General features: G+C 47.2%; 1 protein-coding gene across 8 annotated transcripts in view; it reads right to left on the reverse strand.

The window, feature by feature from the left end:
* Positions 1–23,626, reverse strand: part of AGAP1 (ArfGAP with GTPase domain, ankyrin repeat and PH domain 1) — a 624,335-nt gene that overhangs the window by 36,430 nt on the left and 564,279 nt on the right. The gene's annotated exons all lie outside the window — the stretch shown is intronic.

Consider the following 23,626-nt stretch of genomic DNA (forward strand, 5'->3'; position numbering starts at 1 on the left):
AATCAGAAATTTGCACAGGGCCTTTCTGGTTAAACCACCTCCCTTTTCTTCTGTGCAAACTCTTCTTTGTTCTCCAGTGCCAAGTAAGGACTTTGGGATGAGCATGGACTCTACATGGAACCAGATTCGTTGCAGACTTTGGGTCTCAGCAACAGCAACAGGCATGGGCTGTCAGGCCACCTCTCAGTTGCTGTGTTCACGCTCTTCTGCCAGTATCTGGCAGCCTAGTAGGCACTTTGTCTCCAGCATGCAGTCATCTCCAAGGACCTCGTCTTGAGCGGGGACTGCATCTTTGCAACTGGGAGACAGAGGCACAGTGGCACATGTGTCCTTTATGGAAGAGCGAGGAACACGCAGCACTGCCCAGGGAAACTGTGTCAGTTTTCTGTTTGTGTTGAAGCAATTGACTAGACTAACTTTAACTTTTTATTTTTTTCTTGGGAAAAAAAAATCACAGAAGTATATGTGCTTTGAAAAGACCTCATGCAGGCATAAATGTACCAACTGGACTTGGATGCCGCCACCCACGTGAGCAGTCTGACTGGTAGGTACCCTTTCCTTTCGGATATTCCCCCACCCCCCAAGCGTGGCATCCCACTCTTTCCACTCCTGCACGTGATGGACAGTGGTGATGCACCTTCCACCTTCTGTACTTTGAAACACACTATACAAAGCAGTTCTCTCTCCTTTGGTAGAAGAGAGTTCTCTGGATTTGATTTCAGCCCTGTGTGTCTTTACAACGATCACCGACGTCATCTAATGCCATGCTAAGCAACCATTCTCTCGAGAAACATCAGCTGAGCACTCAAGAGGAATGAGGTACTGCACCGTGCCGTGACAGGTTCCAGAACGCAGCTGAACAGGTAAGATGGACACACAGATTCGTGGCAATGGGGAAAGGGCTACATTTGTGGTATAAACTGCTGGAATTCACAGAAATCAAAAAAAGAGAATCTATGGTTTTTACTATGTAGACAGCTCTGGACTTAGTTTATAAAAATTAAAGTGTAGTTAAACCCTGATAAATAACTAACACTATTTCCTGCAGCTTAAGAATACGAAATGTGTCAGTAAACATGAAAGCATCTATGAATCTGTACCACCGAAACAACATTTCAGTTCACAGAGGCATCCTCCTCAGGTCACAGCTGCCACCCACTAGTGCAACAGTAAAGATGACTTTGTGGAAATGCCAGCCAACGCACATGCCCACTGCAAGTGTCTTACCCCCCAAGATGTCCATTACAGAATGTGGCAACCCAGCACCAAACTCCAGATGCTCTCGTCGCTTAATGGGCCTTTGCACTTTCCAGCAGAGCTGGAGCTGTCTAGCTGTTTCTTCAGTGTGCACTGAACCCCTTCAAAGCAATGCATGAGAAAACCTTCCTTTTGCCAATTCCAAAATGACAACAGGGCTGGCCTCTCTCAGTAAGATGAATAAGGGATGCCACTGTCCAATGACACTTGCTTCATGGGGGGCGCTCTTGGACACATGATGAGGCTGGGGACCCAGAGACCGGGATGCTGTGAGGCATCCTGGAGCCCAGCCAGGTAAGGTTCAAAATGAAAGGCACATTGGTGAAGGTCCCTGCTTTTCTGGAAACAACCATTGTGAAGACTGAAGGTCTTTCTTGCTCATGAGGTAGTCTTGCCAGTTAGCAATCAACAAATCAAATAACCTGGCCCCTGGGGCCAAGGGTACCAAGCAGGTCTCTTGCCCTCCCTGCCCCTCCCCTGGCTGTGTGAGATGCTGGTGTTCAATCAAGAACAGCCTTCAAGGTCTTTACACATCTTTAAGCAGGTCCCAATCAGAGAGGACCATCATAACGTCTCCTCCCAGCAAAGACCCCTGGTCTATTCCTCCCCACAGCCCATTCCTGAGCCTAGTGATACAATCTAGTTTAATGGATGCCAGCTTCTTATTTGGTGCTTCATGGACAAAGAAAATGGATAAGTCCCCGGCTGTCATCTAACCAGTAAGGCCACTTACATGGCTTAAGAGATTATTCACAGCACCACATGGAAACAGAAAAAAAGCCTTAAAAAACGCCAGGTGATCATGTTATCAGCTTACCCGAGGGTCCCCATTCAGAACATCAAACTGGTCACAGGTGGGCATGAGCCGTCACAGTGGCCAGTCCTGGGGAAGTGTGCACCGTGGTCCGATTCCGCATTTGCCATTTCAGCGGGGGCTGTGGGTGGGCACGGGCTCTCTCGGGAAGATGGTGTGGCTGAACCACGGGAAGTCACTGGGTCATAATACAAAAGGTAAATGATCCTGCAAGACGAGGTTGTCTGTCCTTGGACGGGGGCTGTCGGAGACCTGGACTCTTTCAAGGAGCACAGAGAGCTAGCCCCCGCCCCCACCCCCACCCCGGGCTCTGGCTTCCTCTCATTCCCACCTCGCCCCCTAAATAACACTGGAATGCCCTGTCCCCTGATGGGCTCCATAATGAGAAGCCCTGTCAATCACAGCTCCATTAGCCTGGACAGACTTTCACTTCCTGAAACAATTTATTGGATTCCCAGAAGCAAATGGGCCTTCTTCCTTTTCAGCTCTGTTTTTAGGGAGCTATTCAGAGGGAGTGTGTGTCCCTTCTGCTCCTGCTGTGCGGCCTTTGTTTCCTTCATTTACTCATGAAAACAGTTTCCTGAGTTTACCTACCTCCTCTGTCCTGGGTTTCCCGAGTGTTTGCCAAAACTTTTTCCCCCCACTGTTCAGTAGCCACACAAAACCCACCAGCTGCTTCCAGCTACTCAACCAGGGAGGGAGTGGGGAATTTTATTTGCAGATTTTTGGAGGGAGGTAGGGCAGGAGAGGCGGGGGAGGGGAGAGGCACATACTTGAAGAAATTAAATTTATGCAAAGAAAGAAAGAAATAAGGCTGATGAATAGCTGCTGGTTGATGCCCTCCTGTGTATCTCTGGGGTCCATGCCTTTCCCCCCAAGACTTCGTTCCTTTCTGTCTCATTCCTGACCAAGAATTTAAGCAGCTCTATTAAAAGTGGCTAAAGATGCCCTAGCTGCATTTTTATCCTAAGAATACTGACAAATTTTTGGAATGTATGCACAGCACTGATCAGCTCTATGCTATGAGTGACGGTTGGTTTTGTTTGGATAAGACCTTCAGCTATTTAAAAAAGAAACCATGTTACCCACAATCAAATTGCTGCCCGAAGACTTTAAACGGGCAGTATTTCTTTCAGTTTCTGAATAGAAAAAGAGGATTTAAAATTACATAAAATAATATTTTTCTTCTACTGCTCTTCTTAAGGAATAATATACACTGTGCAACTACACTTGAGCAGTAAGGTGATCTTCCTTCCGCATAAATCAGTTTAACTTTTAACCTGGGAAAACAGACTGAAGAAGACAGAGAGTTATGTCTCGCCTTCTGAGAATTTCAAGTCAATAGTAAATTGGGGGGCACGTTAGTGCCACTGAGATCCAATCAGGATAAAATTATGCAGTCATGTAAGAAATAATATCTATTAGGCTAATTTAATCACCGAATACTTTACAGATGAATTAGAATTTAGAATCCAATTATTTCTTACATTCGGACTGTCAGAGCCGGTTTCTAAGCGGGGGTGGGGGGGTGGGGGGGGGAAGGCATTAGGAAAAGGAAGATTAGGGCAAAAACGAAGATCAGGGCAGCTTTAAAAATGCAGTAAATGGAACAGACCCTGTCCTGCTCCAAGGCCATGACGGCAGAGAAATGATGAGCATGGTTGGGGTTGCGGCCATCAGCCCAGCTCACCGGCCCAACAAACCCATGGCCAGGATGCTGGAATTCTGTCATCCCTGATGGACAGCCATTGTCCCCTCCAGGAGCCCTCCTCCTTGCGGTGGGGTTGCCTTCACAAAGGAAGCCAGCTGGGCCACATCCTGAGGCGGCCCACAGAGCCGGGCAGCTCCTTGGCCTGGAAAGCCACAGGATGCCCCCGGGGGCCCGTACATGGGCCCTGGTCACACCCTGGGCAATGGGACTCAGCCTAACCCTCTTCCAGCCCCCAGTTCTCTTTAGGGCTGCGTTTCTTGTTATGAACAGTAAAGGCTGTCTGGAGATGGGGAGGAGAGAAATGAGAAAAAAAGGAGTCCTGAGCCTGCTGGGCCTCTGGGATCCGTGGGCTTGTCCTACTAGCTGGGACAGTGTTTGGGCTCTTTGTGTGGGGAAACTGGAGACAGATGGAAACAGAGGTTGGGAAGTGAGGCTGGCACTAGAGGTTTGATCATCTGAGCAAGAACAAAACTAGCCTTAGAGAGTGCTCCTCTCCCAAACAGATCCTCCAGGCAGCTGCGGGGAGCCGCAGCAACAAAGGATGCTTCCGATTTGCAGCCTAATGCTCTAGCCTGACTGGGTGCTCCAGAAAGAATATGCCTGTCTAATTTTTGTGTTTTAGAAGAGATGGGGTTTCACCATGTTGGCCAGGCTGGTCTCGAACTCCTGACCTCAAGTGATCCGCCTTCCTTGGCCTCCCAAAGTGCTGGGATTACAGGCATGAGTCACTGCGCATGGCCAAAATTCTTGTAATTGCCATTTGAGTTGTGAACAGAATTATAGATTTGTTTCAAGGTTTCAATGATTTATATCTAAACAGAGGTTTTCCTGAAAGAAAATGGCTGAAAATTTTTTTTTTTTTTTGCATGCTACAGTTTCTTTAAGAAACAGAAACATGCAGAAGCCCCTTGCATTACTGGCTATTTAAAAATGCTCAACAATCCACCACATTTCCAAAAGTAGAGTAGGAATGTCAGGGAAAAACCACTACTTATCATTCATTCCAGAATGATCCTTACAGCGTGAAATGAATGAATGTACCGTGCATTTAAATTTTAATATGCCAGCAGGTCACGGGGCTGGCCGTCAAGACTGAATACACTTGCTTAAGTTTAAGGTGGCCGCAGAGACCCCTCCTCTTCAGGAAGGCACAACTAAAGCGAACCATCATTATAACCATCCCCCACTGGGGCCTCCCAGCCCCACTCCAAGGCGGGAGGGAGCTTTGGTGTTTACAGGCCGTAGGGGTTTTATGATGGGGGTGCTTCCTGCCCAGCTGAACAGAGCACCGTCAATCCTCCAGACTTTTCGAGTCCTCCTCCTCCTGCACCTTTTCTTCCACCTGGCACATAATGTGCCCTTATTATCCCTTTAATTACTGAGCTGGATCGCTCTGTTCCTTCTCATCTAGAACCTTTGTGTGTGCCTATGTGTCCGTGCGTGTGTGTCTGTGTATGTGTGCATGCACACGTGTATCCACGTTTATCACTGATTCATTTAATTGAAGGCAGAGCATCGGCTTGGATCTCAGAGGAGGTGCTCCTGTTCCACGATGATTTATTGCTGCTCTTAAAAACACCTGTTCATCCATTTATCCTTTTGTAAAAATAAGACTTAATGTCCAGTTTTTTTAAGGTATCAAACAAAAAAATCTTCCAATGTAATGTATTAAGTAAAAACAAAAAACAAAAAACACAACCCTTATTATTATAAGAAAATAAACTAAGAATGATCATAAGAAAGCCTCCCAAATTTGGGGTACTTTTCTTTCTATGTAGGTATGGTGTGGGCACACACACATTTATATGGAATTCCAATGACAATGTCTTAGTTAAGCTGGTAACTGACTGGAAATAAACAGGCTCTTCAAAATACTTGAATTACTTACTGCATTTAGGCACCAACTCTGATGGGTTCCTACCAAAAATGTCTCTTTCTTATAATAAAAGGAAAACAATCCTTTGATCTTTCCTTAGAGCAAATATCAGCCTCCAAAACCAAAACGTCAAAGGAATGAGCCCATGAGGAAGATGCCACTTCCTTGTTACAAACCGAGCTCATCCCATGACATCTGCATTATCAGGCACACACTGGCTGACCTGAAAAACCCAAGACCAAAGCCTCAGCCACTGACAACGGCCCCTTCTTCTGCAAGTTCGAGAGCCAGTCTAAATAGAAGGTGAGGTCTCTTTAATTTTTGTGAGATGGAGTTTTGCTCTTGTTGCTCAGGCTGGAGTGCAGTGGCGTGATCTCGGCTCACTGCAACCTCCGCGTCCCGGGTTCAAGCGATTCTTTTGACTCAGCCTCCGGAGTAGCTGCAGTACAGGCATGTGCCACCACGCCTGGCTAATTTTGTACTTTTAGTATTGAAGGGGTTTCTCCACGTTGGTCAGGCTGGTCTTGAACTCCTGACCTCAGGTGCTTCACCTGCCTCGGCCTCCCAAAATGCTGGGATTACAGGCATAAGCCACGGTGCCTGGCCTCTTTTCTTTTAACTAGGTGAATTTCGTAAACCAATCACCACTGCAGGTGAGCTGCTTGCCCCTGATAGGCCTTTTGGGAACCATCTTCCTTTCTGGAGGGGATCGATGCTTAGGAAAAGCTCTCCCTCCCGAGAGATCAAATGGGCAGCAGCCCCGTAGCAGGACCTGGTGGGTGAGCTCCCACCACATGCCTAATTAATGACCCTGCTGGTCGCAGCTGGAAGAGCTGAGCTGGGGGTGATTAATTAAATTAGCTGGCAGAGGAAATTACAGTGGAAAAGCCAAGGTTTGATTGCTCCATAATTAACCGCAGTGCAAATAATATCTGCATCTATAACTTCCAGCGATGAGATCAGAAGCCAATTGAATTTGGCACTGATTGAAGCTGTAAATATCCCGTGGTGAAAAATGATAGGTTTGTTCTAGAGGGAAAACTTACAGAAATGGACATCTAGCAAATGTGATGGCGGAAAGAAAAGGGCACCAGAGGAAACGGCAGGAAGGAAGCCTTACCTTTCATGCTGCCTTTTTCCAACATTAAAACAACTCTTTTTTCACATTTCTTTTGGATTAGTGACTAGGCGTGCTATCCTCTATCCCCCGTCTCTAAATTTCAGGTTTGACTTCCCATGCGTGGAACCTGTGTTAGGGTTCCATCCCCCTTTCTCGTTCCAGGGATTAAAACCCAATTCTAAAATAATTTCCTAGGCTAATAGGAGGGGACCGCTTTCATCTCCCTGAGAAGAAAAATGTTCTATTTAGACCATCAAATGCATGAGCTATTGCAGCTTTTCTGGATAATGACATTTTTTCTTCTTTGTAACAATTTCATGTTCAAAATATGGTTTTATTAGCAATAGGATTCTACTTAAAAGAAAAAAAGTATTTTACACAGATAATTGCCCTGAAAAAAAAAAAAAACCGGCAGAACTTTCAGTAGACTGGAAACATTACTTTTTCCACCATCCACATATTTTCACTATAAGTTGGTTTAAGGAAGAAGTCATGCCTCTCTACTGGAAAAGCTCTGAAAAGTAATGACTTGGTGGCTTTGGACCAGGAGGTGTGGATTCCGTCTGCAACTGGTCAGAAATAATGTACCCCAGTCTTGACACACAGATTCTGTCGGGTGGAAGACATACTGCAGCGACTAAAATGTGACACAGAGAGTGTCCATTCAAATGCAGTGTGGTTCAGACAGGCGCCCCAGACATTTCCTCCACTGAGCTTCACAACCACCGAGCAGGTCGGTATGGCAAGTGTGGCTACTCTCCTTCTCTCTTTTCATTTTTAAAGAAGAAAGCTGAGGTTCTAGGTGGTCAGTGGTGTAGCAGGACAGGACCCAGGCCTCCTGCCCACTGCCTTCGCTCTAGCCAGGACTCCCCCTTCCTGATTCTATGTGGTCTTCCTTCCACCAGACAGCTCAGTCTGCACCCTACATTGAGATGCACCCACAGGCGCCACCTGTTTGTATGGAAGGAAATAAGCAGGCAAGGCTGTGACTGTCATGGAGATTTGATGACATGGCCACAGTGTCTACAGAGGTCAGAATATTGTGGTAGAAAGGAAATGGCTCCCAAAGATGTCAACATCCTGATCCCCAGGACCTGTGACTACGCGACCTTACATGGCAATGTAACTGCAGATTCCATTCAGCCAAGGCCCTTGAGAGGGAAGAGTAACTTGGATTACCCAGGTGGGCCTAATTTACAAGGGTCCTCATAAGAGGGTCATATAAACAGGAGCATCAGAGTCAGAAGACGTGAGGACAGAAACAGCAGTCAGAGGGGATGCAAGGTCACCAAGATGAGTGGCAGCTTCTAGAAGCTGGAAAACACAGGGGAATGGACTGCCTCACAGCCTCTAGAAGGAATGAAACCATGCAGACCCAGCTTGGACTGAACTGTAATGCAATACTTTTGTGTTACTTTAAATAACCAAGTGGGTGGTAATTTGTTACAGCAGCAATGGGAATCTTATACCCACCCTATTAGGAAGAGAAGGACTGAGAGGCTAAAAGCTGGCTGGATGATGCGCATACAAGATACAGCAGGTAGCTGTCCTTGGTGGCATCCACTGAACTTGATGTCTGCTGGGATCTGTCCCTCTTGGTTATAGAGTCTCCGTAACACCTCTTCTCTTGGCCTGGGAATTCCACAGGCCTCTAAACTTGTCTGATTGCAAACTGATGTCCTTATTTTCTCCTAGCTGTCCCTCTTAGACTGAGATGGAGGTTTCTGGACTCACAGAATCTAGACCAGAGACTTGGTGGAGGAGTAAGTCTGATCTCTGCCTTCTTCCTCTGCCAGGTAACAATTCTTCAGTGGTCCCTCTCCGTTCCCATGTCTTTCCAGCACAGGCTCTGCCTGCGTCTGATTCCCAACTATCTTTCCAAGAATGTGCACAGGTAGCAGCCTTGGATGATGGAGACAGCATCTCTCTCCAGAGCACAGAGCAAATGTGCTTTCTGCCCACTGGAGAAGATCTGGGTTCCTAAGCTTAGGGTCCCTCTCCTGCAATGCAGCCCTCTATGTGTGCAGATGCCATAGGGGCCTGATAGCATCACAGCTCTGGGCACTGGGGCCTGGGAAACGACCCAAATGCTAATACTCTCGCTACTGCTATTACTGTGAATAATGAACTTTTCTTTGTCTCTGACCCTGAAGTCTCGTATCTTAGACAAGCTCTGTGAAACTGGAAGGCCAACTTGCCAGGTAAGCAAAGTCTCAAATCCATCACAATTTCTCATTCCCTGCTAACTCGTGCATTAAGTGTTAGTCTTCAGCAACAGTGGAATACATGTTAGCATATTGTGGGGGGGGTCCTCTTTTATACCTTTTTGTGGGCGTACCCTCCGTCTGTACCACCCCTTCTCTGTCCCACCAACTGCCTGTCAGGGACACTGGTCACAGGTTTTCCTTTGTGAGGCTTGCTTTGATCCTGTAGCCCACTTTCCCGTTTTCCTACCCCTGCTGTGGTTTTTGCATGGATCACTACATGTATGTATGTATATGTGTGTGTATATATGTATGTGTGTGTGTATATATGTGTGTGTGTGTGTGTGTGTGTGTGTGTGTGTGTGTGTGTGTGTGTATAGGTGCATATGTACCGCATTCCAGCCTGGGTGATAGAGACCTCGCCTAAAAAAAATATATATATATATATATATATATATATATTTATATATTTAATTTAAAAAATATATAAAGTATTTAAGTATATATAAAATATAAAAAATATATTTAAATAAAAATATACAAATAATATGTATATTTTAATATACATATTGATGTATATATTTGAAGAGACGAGGTCGCTATCACCCAGGCTAGAATTCAGTGGCATGATCACAGCTCACTGCAGCCTTAACCTCTTAGACTCAAGTGATCCTCCCAACTCAGCCTTCTGAGTAGCTGGGACCACAGGCACATGCTACTATACCTTTTTTTTAGTTTTTTGTACAGACAGTCTCACTATGCTGCCTAGGCTAGTCTGGAACTCCTGGCCTCAAGGAACTCTCCTGCCTTGGCTCCCCAAAGTGCTGGGATTACAGTTGTAAGCCACCATGCCTGGTCAGCATGGGTCACAGTATCAAGCAATTTTCGGTGTGTCTGTCTGCCCTTCATGCTGTGAGCTCCCTGAGGGCAGTTGTGGGGCTAGCACAGTGCCCGGCACCTAGCAGGTAGAGGGGACTCTGTGGAACTCTTTAGATGCCAGGTCTGGCGTAGTATGGGAGCCCCAACCCAACAGCCAGGGGTGTGGATCAGGCTGCTTCAACCACCTCCTCCCTGCCCCCCACCCCTGGCGTCAGGTTTCTTCCCCCATGAGGTACGAGGCTGGAAGGACAAGACTGGAACCTCACTGTTCAAGCCCCTTGGGTCACTGTGAGGCTGGATCTTCTGCTGGAATGAAGAACAGAGCTGGAGGTGAGAGAGGAAAGGCAGTGGGTGTCGCCACCCACTTAACCACATAGGACGGGGCTGGTGCAGGGGTGGAAGGGTGGGCAACCAGCCTTCTAGAACAACCAATCTGGCTTCAAACTTAGGATTCCTATAGGGAGAAGGGACCGGAGGGTGGACTGGGTTCCGTGGGCCCGTCCAGCACCCAGCCATGGGAGCCAGATAGGGGAGAAACATGTGTGAAACCCATTTGGTGTCAAGAAATGCTACCGTGCTGCTCAGCAGGTGGTTCCGTGGTAATACTTATCTAGGGAGATTATGTTTTCAAAGGCAAAAGTGCCCAACAGAATGCACCCTACCCCTCAAGGAGAGGTGACTTTTGCTGGGAAGGAATTCTCTAGGCAACTAATGTTAGAGCAGGGTGACTGATGATCAGTTTCACATGTCAACCTGGCCAGGCCACGGTGTCCAATGGTTTCATTACACATAACCTATGCATTGCTGTGAAGGGCTTTTGTAGATGTCACCTACAGTCAGCGGACTTCAAGCAAAGGGGATTACCCTTGATAATGCGAGTGGGCCTCATCCCATCAGCTGAAGGCCCTAAGAGCAAAGAACAGGTTTCCCGACGAAGAAACTCTACCTCAACAATACAGCATGAGCCTCTGCCGGAGTTTCCAGAACGCCAGCCTGCCCTACACACTTCAGATTTCACACACACACGCACAACTGGTTGTTTCTCTGGAGAACCCTGATGGATACAGCAGGACTGTGGGCAAAGCAATGACCCAATAGAAGCAGAGCTGTGGCGCTGCGAGGCTGGCAGTGACCCGAGGAGGCGCGAGGTGAGAAGGAACAGATACACACGGCACCCTTCTGAAGAGCAGCACCGTGATGCCGAATCAATACCTGAACACGTCCACAGCCTTTGACCTCGTTTGGCTCCTTCCAGAAACTCATCCTTAGAAATGAATTAATCATCAGCTCCACAAGGTGTACTCACAAACGTGCTCGACCCAGCGTTATTTCAATATTTCATTGCAAACTCGGTGTCCAAAGGGGAATGATTATGTAATGACAGCTCAACCATGGGGTAGATTATTGGGATACCGTCAAAAATAACGCTTTAAAGGACATACATAAGGACATGAGAAGATGTTCCCCATATAGTGTTAGCCCAAAAGGCTCCTAAATTGTCTTTAAAGCATTGTTTCTTTTCACAAATTCTGCATAGGAAGGCTACATGTAATAGGTCAAACACTGATTACCTCTGGGGGGGTTGAAAAAAAATACTGTATATGTATATATATAATCCTCCCACCTCAGCCTCTGGAGTAGCTGGGACCACAGACATGCACCACCATGCTGGCTTTTTTGTTGGTGGGGGGTGTGTTTTCTGTAGAGACAGGGTTTTGCCATGTTGCCCAGGCTGGTCTTGAACTCCTGGGCTCAAGCAATCTGCCCACCTTGGCCACCCAAAGTGCTGGGATTACAGGCGTGAGCCACTGCGGCAGGTCTGTTTTTCTACTCTATAGGGTACAGTCACTTCCTGAAATGCGGCCCTGGCTGGTTGGAGACATTTCTCTAGGAAGCCTTCTGTTGCCAGCCTGGCTTCTTTCACTGAGAACTCAGCCTTTATGTTAATTCCATAGACTTTTAAGTAAACAAAAACAGGAAATGGAAATAAAAACCCAATCTGAGCGTGCTTTGCACTGAAGAAATTTTTGGTCACTGTCAAATTCAACAAATGTTTCATAGCATTTTTACACACGTATTTTGGATCAGAAATACCTACCGTATGTAGGTGTTAGGTGTTATGGAGACTACTATCTAGTAAGAGCAAAGGGACTCTTTTAATGTTTCGAATGAACTTGAAATTGCTGAGTTTCAGCTTATGAAGATTAAGAACAGCCTGTGCCATGCCAGATAAAAACTGCTTGTTAACCTCCCAGAGTGCGCGACGTGCACAGAACACCCCAGGATCTTTATGTGCTGATCCAAAGTTGTCCCAAAGCAATGGTGAAAGCTTTTACAGCTGATTCTATGGGGACAGAATGGAGAGAACCGCACACTTCCCAAGGTAGCAGGGGCTCCTCGGGGGGCTTCCTGCTTAGCTTCTCTGTTGCAGAGGGTACTGAGAAGTGACTTAGGCTGACATGTGGCCCAAATGGTCCAGGAAGGCAAGGTTTCCTTCCCTACCATGTCAAGCCGCTCCTCACCGCCAGCTGGTATGTAGGTACTAATCCTGACCCTCAGCACTGCCAGGTAACTGTGGTAGGGAAGGATCCCTGTGCATTACAGGCTTGTCGGCAGCATGCCTGGCCCTGCCCACTAGAAGCCAGTCACAGCTCCCCAGTCCCCCTACCACGCTGGGACAATCCAGAATGTCTCCAGGCATTTCCCAATGTCCCCTGAAGGCAGATTAGCTCCAGGTGAGCAGACCCCAGCATCCAGAAGGTGGTTCTTAACCCAGGATGTGCAGTGGAAATGCTTGCGGGGAGGCGGCATGCCTGGGCCCCATCAGCAGAGTGCAATTCTGAGGGTCTGGTTGGGGGCTGCTGGTCTCCCACAGATTCTAAAGTGTGTTGAGAAGGCCGGGGGAGATGATGGGATGAAGCCATGTTTGCGGCCCACATGAATAAGCTGACCTGCCTGTACCCTCCACCGTGGATGAGGTTACAAGTCACAAAAGGTTAAATGCCTTCTAAGCTGAAGTTGCTGGGGTGGGCCCTGGAGTTAAGACCAGGTTACTTAATCCCCATTATAAATTATTTTAAATGAGAGCATCATTACAAGGTTCCCGCCAAAGACCAGCTCATGACAATTACTCCCGAGTGGCGCAACGCCAAGATGGCATAATCTAACATCCCCACTCCCCAGCTGATTTGCAAGTCAGGAGGGCAAATGTAACTCCCGTCCCGATAAGCCATCTAGACCCTTGATGGCCAATGGTCATGGGCCACAGGTGGCCATCAGACACTTGAAACGTGGCTAGTCCTAATGGAGATGTGCTGTGTGAAATAACCTACTGACATGTCAAACGCTCGGAATAAAAAAAGAATATAGGCTGGGTGCGGTGGCTCACACTTGTAATCTCAGCACTTTGGGAGGCTGAGGCGGGCAGATTACGAGGTCAGGAGTTTGAGACCAGCCTGGCCAATGTGGTGAAACCCCATCTCTACTAAAAAATATGAAAATGGCATAGAGGCACATGCCTGTAGTCCCAGCTACTCAGAAGGCTGAGGCAGGAGAATCACTTGAACCCGGGAGGTGGCGGTTGTAGTGAGCTGAGATCACATCACTGCACTCCAGCCTGGGCGACAGCGTGAGACTCTGTCCACCCCAAAAAAGAATAATATAACTATCTCCTGAATGCTTTCTCACATTGCTTACTATGCAGAATTGACATGTTAGATATACTGGGTTAACTATATTATTAAAATTACTTCCATCAGGTTCTTTTGATTTTTTTTAACATATGGCGACTAGAACATTTAAAGCACACGTGGCTCCTGATATAGTTTGGTTGGACAGCAGGCGGTGGTGACAGCGGGTAAGACACGAGAGGGGAAAACATAAGAAAAGACTATTTTTGGGCTAGATGCAGTGCCTCATGCCTGTAATCCTAGCTCTTTGGGAGGCCAAGGTGGAAGGGTCACTTGAAGTCAGGAGTTTGAGCCAACATGGCCAACAAAGTAAGGCCTGTCTAGACCTACCTGTCTACATTAATAATAAATTAAATTAAAATGAAATTTAGCTGGGCATGGTGGCTCATACCTGTAGTCCTGACTTCTCAGGAGGCTGAGGCAGGAGGATCCCCGGAGCCCAGGAGTTTAAGGCTGCAGTAAGCCATGATCGCACCACTGTACTCCAGCCTGGGCAATAGAGTGAAACCCTGTCTCTTAAACAAAACAAAACAAACAAACAAACAAACAAACTAAAAAGACTACTTTTGGAGAGAACAGACAGGAGAGATAAAAGCATTTTTTGAGAACTGAAAAACCACAGGATATGTGATTAAAAAAAAAAGTTAGCTCTCTCCTAGAGACGAGCTAGGGACACTGTTTAAAGGAGAGTCATCTGGTGTCTTTGGATAATTCTAAGTTTACAACAATGGTGCGTAATTCCAAGATCTGGGTCGGTTTTTAAAACTGAGAAAATTTACGACTCTGTGTGCCAGCCACAGAAAGCTGCAGCGCCCCAACCTGTCTGTCTCGGGAGGCTGCCGGGAGCTTCCAGGAGACCCTGAACAGGGCTGAGTGGCAGGGAGACTCAACAGCAACACTGGGGAGCACGCCCCTGCTGCAGGCCATTTTTTCCCTTCTTTACTTCTGTTATTCAAACTCTTTCAATTTAGCTCTTCCAGACACATCAGCCCAAAGGCTTCCCCAGGCTGGTCCCAGCCAGTCCACTGCACATCTGGCAGCTCTTCCTGCTTCGCACTGCGAATTCGCAAACGCTGGCTCCACTGGTCATCATGAGTCCTCTCTGCACACACAAGGGTCTGCAGGTGCATGGCCCCAGCGTGGTTCTGGGAGAGTGGCAGAACAAATGTTCCAGATTGTATGTATCCCTGGAGTCAGGTCCTGCCACCCCCAGCCAGGCCCTCACAGTCCCTTGGGCGGCCTCTGTCTGTTCTCAGTGCTAGAACTAATCCTTCCAGGAGCGGCCGGAACCACTGAGGTGCTCAGCAGAAAGCCATGTGTAGACCAGTTGGGCTCAGACATGGTCTCTGACTGCCCCAGACAGTTCATAAACCCCTTTTACTGTCTCAAATAAAATCTTTTGGACACTTCAAAAATCCTGCATATTTGGCGTGAGTGCTTCTTTGATTTTCCTTAAAAGGATTCTTTGGTGCTAAGGCCACTGATGTCAAAGAAATGAACCAGCGCTGCCCTCCAAGCCTGGCTGGGCAGGTGGTGCCCATCTTCTCGCTCCATGCCGGCAAGTGGGCTTCCTTACTGGTCTCAGAAACACGATCTCCTCCAGCTTTGTTTAAAACTCAGAACACTCTGTCTTTGATTTTTCCCACCACTTAAAATGTGTGGCATATCGTTTCTCTTTTCTAACAGCTTTGCTGAGATGTAATTCACATACTCAACAATTCACTCATTTCCAAATGCACCATCCAATGGTTTTAGCATTTTTCAGAGGCATGGAACTGCCATGACAATCAATTTTGGGACACTCTGATCACCCACCAAAGAAGTCCCACACCCATGAGCAGGCCCTGCCCATCCTCCTGATGCCTCTTGGCCCCTGCCCCAGCCCAGGGCCACCCCAATCCACTTTCTGTCTTTATGGATTGGCCTATCCTGGCCATTTGATATAATTACACAGTATGAACTCCTTTGTGACTGGCTTCTTTTTTGAGATAGAGTTTTGTTCTTGTTGCCCAGGCTGGAGTGCAATGGCACGATCTCAGCTTACCACAACCTCTGCCTCCGGTTTCAAGCAATTCTCCTGCCTCAGCCTCTCAAATAGCTGGGACTACAGGTGTGCGCCACCATGCCCGGCTAATTTTTGTATTTCTAGTAGAGATGGGGTTTCACCATGTTGACCAGGATGGTCTCGATCTCTTGACCTCATGATCTGCCCACCTCAGCCTCCCAAAGTGCTGGGATTGCAGGCGTGAGCCACCGCGCCTGGCCACAACCTTTGTTTTTTACCATTAGATGTTTCACACTCTGTGCTAATTATTATTATTATTTTTTGAGATGAAGTCTTGCTCTGGCACCCAGGCTGGAGTGCAGTGGCGCCATCTAGGCTCATTGTAACCTCCACCTCCTGGGTTCAAGCAATTCTCCTGCCTCAGCCTTCCGAGTAGCCAGGATTACAGGCATGTGCCACCATGCCTGGCTAACTTTTTATTTTTAGTAGAGATGGGTTTTCACCATGTTGGTCAGGCTGGTCTCAAACTCCTGACTTCGCGTGATCAGCCGGCCTTGACCTCCCAAAGTGCTGGGACTGCAGGTGTGAGCCACCATGCCCGTCCAGTTATTTGATTTTAGTGAGAGCTGCTCTCTTACAGGAACATACACAATGTGTCCTTCCCTTTGCCAGATAAGCTAGCACAGGACGATGGCTGACCGGGACGGTCCAGTGGCTATGATTTGGAATGCGCTGCAAAACATCCAGGAACGGTCGTTACTCTTTGGCTTCTATGAGTCCCCTGTGAAAAACACTCGCTTTTCCTCAACTCACCTCACATGAACATGCCATGCTGGGAAGGATGAACAAAGCGTCTCTGTTAAGAGAGGAGGTTTCTTCCCCAGAACAGAGGGAAGATAGGAACCCATTCTCTTCTTCCAGTATGTGTTACTCTCAGTCTTGGCCACGTCATCGAGTGTGCGCAGCAACATAGATTATGCTACACTACTTCCTAATAATTGGATAGTCTTTCCAGAAACATCCTTGCTTTCTCAAAGGGGCCAGCTCAACATTAGGCATTTCTGTAGATTTCCGTAGACCTGTCCTGCTCACTTTATTTAGCACATTATACAAATATGACATGTGGACACAATATTTTTCATTATAATTTTTTTTTTTTTTTTTTTTTTTGAGATGTAGTCTCACTCTGTCGCCCAGGCCGGAGTGCAGTGGCACGTTCTCGGCTCACTGCAACCTCCACCTCCTGGGTTCAGGTGATTCTTCCGTCTCAGCCTCCTGAGTAGCTGGAACTACAAGCCCGTGCTACCACACCCGGCTATTCATTATAATTTTTAATGAGGTTTCCGAAATTGCTCAAAGTGTCTGACTTTTACAAGTTTTTCCTTTTAAAAGCTTAGTGATTTTTTTCCTTTAAAAAACTTAACACATGACTTCTACTTAGAATTTAGCACTCTACTTAGAGGATTTGGTGTTCAGCATTGTGTTACATACAGTTCATTAATTCTTGAAATCATCCTGATGAGGCAGGTACTACACTTACCCTTCACTTTGAAGACTGGGAAACTGAGGCACAGTGTGGGCAAACATCCAGCCCAGGTAACACAGCAAGCCAGTGGTAAAGACCAGATTGGACCCTGCCAGTCTGACCTGAGTTAGAACTCTGAACCCCAACTCCAGAAGCGGAGCTACACAGAGTACATGGGACATACAGTAAGCTCTTAGATCTCAGTGATAAAAAAAAAAAATTGGTTGGTGAGAAGACATTTTCAGATATTCCCTTATAAAAATAAAACATGCAAAAATGTGTCATCGGTAGACACACAATCCTTTTCAATGATGTTTTTGAGTGATAGTAGCCAGGCACTAAAATATATACCATATAATTCCATTTACATGAATTTTCTAAGAGGCAAAACTAACCTGTCCTGACACCTGTCAGATCCACGACTGCTTCTTAACAGGGAGAATAAACAGGAGGGGATACAGAGGGAATTCCTGGGGTGACAGGAATATTATTGACAGACATATGCAGTTATCAAAACCGATTGTATTGACTGTATACTAAAAATGTGTGCAATGCAGTGTGCAAATTATACCCCAACATAATTTTTTTAAAAAGCTAAAAGAAAAATATACAATTTGCCATGGGTAATCCAACCATTTCAAGAGTTCATGATTTTAACTCAACAATCTCAAAAGAACGACATGATATTGGGGTTTTGAGAATGAGGTATTCGAAGTTCTAATAATTCGGCTGGGCACAGTGTCTTGCACCTGTAATCCCAGCACTTTGGGAGGCCGAGGCAGGTGGATCACTTGAGGTCAGGTGTTTGAGACCAGCCTGGCCAACATGGTGAAACCCCATCTCTACTAAAAATACAAAAATTAGCTGGATGTGGTGGCACGTGCCTGTAATCTCAGCTACTCAGGAGGCAGAGGCAGAACCACTTGAGCTTGGGAGGTGGAGGTTGCAGTGAACCAAGATTGTGCCATTACACCCCAGCCTGAGCCACAGAGTGAGACTCCATCTCAAAAACAAACAAAAAATAAAAACACCCCAAACTCCAAATTCTAGTAATTTGTGCATTCACTGTAGCCTGCAAGACAGAGCTTCGTGAGGTCCATGTGTCAAGTAAACAGATTTGCAGAGCGAGTGCCTCTCCAGAGCTTGGGCAGGGTGGCCCTAGTGGGACAAGCAATGGAAGGAAGAAGGGTTTTCAGGACATATGGCCAAGCCATTACCGAGGGCACATCCCACTGAGGGTCACGAGTAGTGAGTGACCTTGATGTTGCTGGACTCACAGTGACCAGAGTGCCACCCTGGCCACCAGACAGCTACTCTCTAGAATCTCAGCACAACTGCTGGGGGACTAAGCCACAGTGACTTGTCACATTTTATGATGCAAGGATTTTCCCAGCAGATAAGGAAGCTGTTGGACAGAAGGCAGGGCTCTGGAAGGCCTTCTGGAAGCAGTGCTCAGATAGTGGGTCCTAAGGCTTCACTTGCCTTGCAGCCCCACTGGGCGCCACAGAGCTCTGCAACCCCACAGGAGGCAGCTGTCAGAAGAGCCCCGTTTTTAAGAGGATGATGGGGATGATGTGCTCCCCTACTCGCTTGCCTTAGGAAGCAGGATTTCGTTGTAAATATGCACATTTAAAAGTGTTCCTTTTTCTGTGATCTGTGCAGCCCCTGTGAGCCTCCCTTTCGATAATCACCCAGCGGTCCACAGGCTGGACGAACACTGTTCCTATTCCAGGGAGAGCCTGACGGAGTGTTAGCAACATGTCAGAAAAGGTTTCTAGGCTGCCTGCGAACGGAACATTTAGGGGAGCTTTCTTTGATGGCTGCTTCACAGCCAGATGAAAACCGGCCACGGGGCGAGCGTGTTTCAGAAATAAAATCCATCCAGTTGAATGCAGAGTCACAAGCAGGCAGCAACAATGGGGGTCCGAGGAGCCGATGACGCCACCGTGGACAATCCTAACTGGGAAGCCGACGGACATGTCCCTGTGTGTGCATAAGTTACTCAACTTCCCTAGCTTGGCAATTTCAAAACCACAAGTGGGAACGTCAGGAGCAGTCTTTCCCAACCCCGTGTTGAAACCCGGAGGTTTTGAAGAAGCCCATGATGAAGGCAGCATGTAAGCCTTCCAGCCTCTGATAAGCTGCTGTCTGTATCTGCCTCACTTTGCCATCAGGGTTAGTCAGGCTGATAGTCCACGGAGCCTTTTCCTGGCCACTTAATGCCATTTTCTTTTTTATCAGTCATACGTTGCGACCCTAACTTTAGTTTTGGGGAAAAAAATACCGACAATGAAAAAATAACACAATCTCTCAAATATTTATTGAACATCTACTATGGTTCCTCTGGAATGTTATAGAACAAGTGATTATTCTTATTTTCATTTTATGTGTTTAGAAAGGTATAGTTTGTCAATTTAGAATAAAAACATATTCCTCTTTCTCAGTTCATTCCTTCCACATCCCAAAAGACTTCTCCCAGGAAGGGTGTGAGGCTCTTCCAGGCCTTTGCAGGTGCTGTTCAAAGGATACCAGCAATCGGCAGGTGGGAGCTGATTCTGGGTCTCTCTGCAGCGGGGCGGGTTTAATTTTTGGTGGGCTCTTTCCAAGCACCAGAGGTGCTTCTGGCATTTTATTTATTTAGTTTTGACACAGAGTCTCGCTCTGTCACCCAGGCTGGAGTGCATGCCAAGTAGCTGGGATTACAGGTGTGCATCACTATGCCTGGCTAATTTTTATATATTTTTTAGTAGAGATGGAGTTTCACCATGTTGGCCAGGCAGGTCTCAAACTCCCGACCTCAGATGATTGACCTGCCTCGGCCTCCCAAAGTGATGGGATTACAGGCGTGAGCCAATGCAGAACAAATTTTCACTGTGTAGGAGTGTTCTCAGATGCTTTAGCACCTGAGGCTGAAAGCCACTGGAGGCATTTGCAGCCATAATTCCATGCTCCTTAGCCACGCTACTGGCTTCTCTCAGGAGCCTCTGGGTGATGGGTCCACAGGCTAACACTGGCTTGGTCCAAGTCATTGGGTTACTTTTAGGCAAGTCACTTTTCCTGTCTGGGTGTCATTATCTCTGATTTTAAACAGTTATCTCCTAATTTCATCAAGATGGCAAGGATCAGCATGAAGACGCTGTGGCAGCTCTTTGAGGTCCCTGAGGAGAAACTTACAGGTAAGTTGTCAGGATTATGTATGTGTGCTCCTGGGTCATTTGTATTAGATCATGTACATAAGAGATGCTTTTTATGTGAGTGGATCCCTAAAACTGAGTGATGTGTACTCCAGATAACGTTCGTCTTCCAGACCCCTGGCTGACGAAATTTTCTATCCGTTATAAATGACATTTAATTATTTGAAGCTTTAATGGTGTTGCCACTGCTGCTCACCCCTTCTGGACCATAAGTAATTCTATGAAGAACTCAGACACCTCTGCAGCCGGGAGTGGCTTGCTTTGTCCCACTGGCCTTGGACAGTTTGCCTTTGAAGCCAGTGACGGCCATAAAGCCAAGACTGGACAGGTGAGGTGGGGTTTCTGCTACACTGGGTGGCCAGCCTAGGAATCAATCAATCATTCTTGTCGAAGTCACCAGCACAAATGTGTGCAGCATCTATCTTTATTAACATGAAAATAACATGGTCAAGATTTTAAGGCTGGAATTGTCTTTTGTGTGTTTTGCGTGTTGTTTAAAGGCCTCATCATCCTCCCAATAGCCCGAGAAAGAAAACTAAACATCGACACGGATGCTTGTCTTTCCCGTACCCCACATTCACTCTGGTTAAGCGTCCTGAGTACACTGGGAGTGGTAGCTCATGCCTGTAATCCCAGCACTTTGGGAGGTTAAGGCTGGCGGATCACTTGGTGTCTAGAGTTTGAGACCGGCCTGGCCAACATGGCGAAACCCCGTCTCTACTAAATATACAAAAATTTAGCCAGGCATGGTTGTAGGTGCCTGTAAACCCAGGCAGGAGGCTGAGGCAGGAGAATCATTTGAACCTAGGAGGTGGAGGTTGCAGTGAGCCGAAATCGTGCCTCTGTACTCCAGCCTGGCCAACAGAGTGAGACTCTGTCTCAAAAACAAACAAAACAACAACAACAACACAAAACAAAAAGCAAAAAAACAAAAACAAACCAAAAAACCAGTCCTGATTACAGCTGGGTGCAGGAGCTCACACTTGCAATCCCAGCGCTTTGGGAGGCCAGGAGTTTGAAACTAGCCTTGGCAATATGGTGAGATCCTGTCTCTTAAAAAAAAAAAAAACAGCTAGGTATGGAGGCATGTGCCTTTAATCCTAGCTACCTGGGAGGCTGAGTAGGGAAGACTGCTTGAGCCTGGGAGTCTTGGGTTGCAATAAGCTATGATCTTGCCACTGTATTCCAGCCTGTGTGATAGAGTGAGATTCTGTCTCTAAAAGAAAGGAATGAAAATAAGTTACAAAAAAAGAAAAAAAAGAAAAACAAGTCCTGAGTATGCTCCTAGGATCTCACATCAGCCTGATCCTGCCTCCCTCCTCTCGCCTGTGGCCATGGCTCCCCTTAGGGAGGGTCAGACCTGGGGTGGGTTCTGGCTCCTCCTGCATTCACAGGCTCAGGAGACCCAGGCTTGAGTTTCCCAGTCCAGCAAAGGGAAAGAAGGGTGTTGGTCTGTTGTGTGGATTCCACGAGGCGGACGCTGTCCAGTGCCTGGTCTCTCCAAGGGGCTCCCAATATCTGGCAGTGGTGATCACTGATTCAGACTCCCTTGCTCACCCGGACACAGGCACTGCCTTTGGCCTGCTCTCGCCCTCCTCTGGGCAGGAATTTGGCTGCAGTGCACAGGCTGCTCAGAACTCTGCTCCCCAGGCTTGAGGAGAGGCAGACACGCTGGCCCTTGCCCTAGACCCAGCCCCGACCCCGCCCAGCATGCATTCCTGTAAGCCTGCACCTTTGCCCTAGCTGCTCTCTTCATGGAACGCCCTGGCCCATCTGTTTTCCTTTGGATATTCCTTATTTATTTTGAAACTGACATAATCCATATACCATAAAATTCACACTTTAAAAGTATACAACTCAGTGGTTTTTGGTATATTTGCAGGGTTGTACAACGATCACTACTATGTCAATCCAGATCATTTTTGCTGTTTCCAAAAGAAGTTACGCACCCATCAGGCAGTCACTCCCTATATGCCACAGCCCCTACCTCCCCTGCACCTGGCAAGCACGCATCTACTTTGCATTAGTGTGGAGGTGCCCGTTTTGGCCACCAGACAGATGGTACAGCGTGTGGCCGTCTGTGTCTGCGTCCTTTCCTTTAGCATCATGTGTCCAAGGTTCACCCACGCTGCCACCTGTATCCCTATGGCTCCTTCCCATGGCAGAATCACATTCTGGTGTACGGATAGACCATGTTTTGTTCACCTGTTCATCCACAGGGACAGCTGGGTTACTTCCGCTTCTTGGCGGATGTTGTTACGAATGATGTTGCTGTGAACACTTGTGTGTACATTTCTGTGTGGACATGTGTTTTCATGTTTCTTAGGTCTAGACCTGGGAGAGGCATGGCTGGGTCACACAGTGACTCTACCTACTCTAGGCTTAACTTTTTGAGGAAGTGCCAGACTTTCTTCCCAAGAGCCTGCGCCACGGGACATTCCCACCAGCAGCGTCTTTGGAGCTCCAGCTTCTCCGCATCCTCACCAACACTGGCCACAGCCGCCCCAGAGCATGCGCAGTGGGGTCTCAAAGGTTTTGGGTCTGTATTTCCCTGAAAAGTAATGATGTTAGACATCTTTTCATGTATTTACTGGCCATTTATATATCTTATTTGGAGAAATGTCTATTTAGATTCCTAGCCCATTTTTATTTTTTACTTATTTTTGAGATGAGATCTCATTCTGTTATCCAGGCTAGAGCAGAGTGGCGTGATGATGCCTCACTGCAACCTAAAAATCTTGGGCTCAAGGGGTCCTCTTACCTCAGCCTTCCAGGCAGCTGGGACGGCAAGTGTGCCCCACTGTGCCCAGCTAATTTAAAATTTTTTTTTTGTAGAGGTGAGACCCACCTCACCTCTACAAAAGATGTTTATCAGGTAGGTCCTGACCTGCTGGCCTCAAGTGGTCCTCCCGCCTCAGCCTCCCCACATGCTGGGTTTATGGGCATGAGCCTCCATGCTCAGCTCTTTGCCCATGTTTAAATTGGATTAGCTATCTTCTATTGTTGTTGTTGTTTTTTTTCTTTCTAATTTTTATTTTTTTGAGATGAGGTCTCACTCTGTAGCCCAGGCTGGAGTGCAGTGGTGCAATCATGGCTCACTGCAGCCTTGACCTCCCAGGCTCAAGCGATCCTCTGGAGTAGCTTATCTGTGACCACAGGTGTATGTCACCATGCCTGACTGATGTTTCCTACTTATTGTAGAGATGGGGTATCCCTACATTGTCCGGGCTGGTCAAACTACTGGGCTCCAGTGATCCTCCTGCCTTGGCCTCCCAAAGTGCTAGAATTACAGGCACGGACCACCATGCCCAGCTATAACTGTTCTTTATATATTCTGGATACCCTGTTAGAT

Source organism: Saimiri boliviensis, chromosome 5 (assembly GCF_048565385.1).
Source record: "Saimiri boliviensis isolate mSaiBol1 chromosome 5, mSaiBol1.pri, whole genome shotgun sequence".
NCBI classification, from domain to species: domain Eukaryota; kingdom Metazoa; phylum Chordata; class Mammalia; order Primates; family Cebidae; genus Saimiri; species Saimiri boliviensis.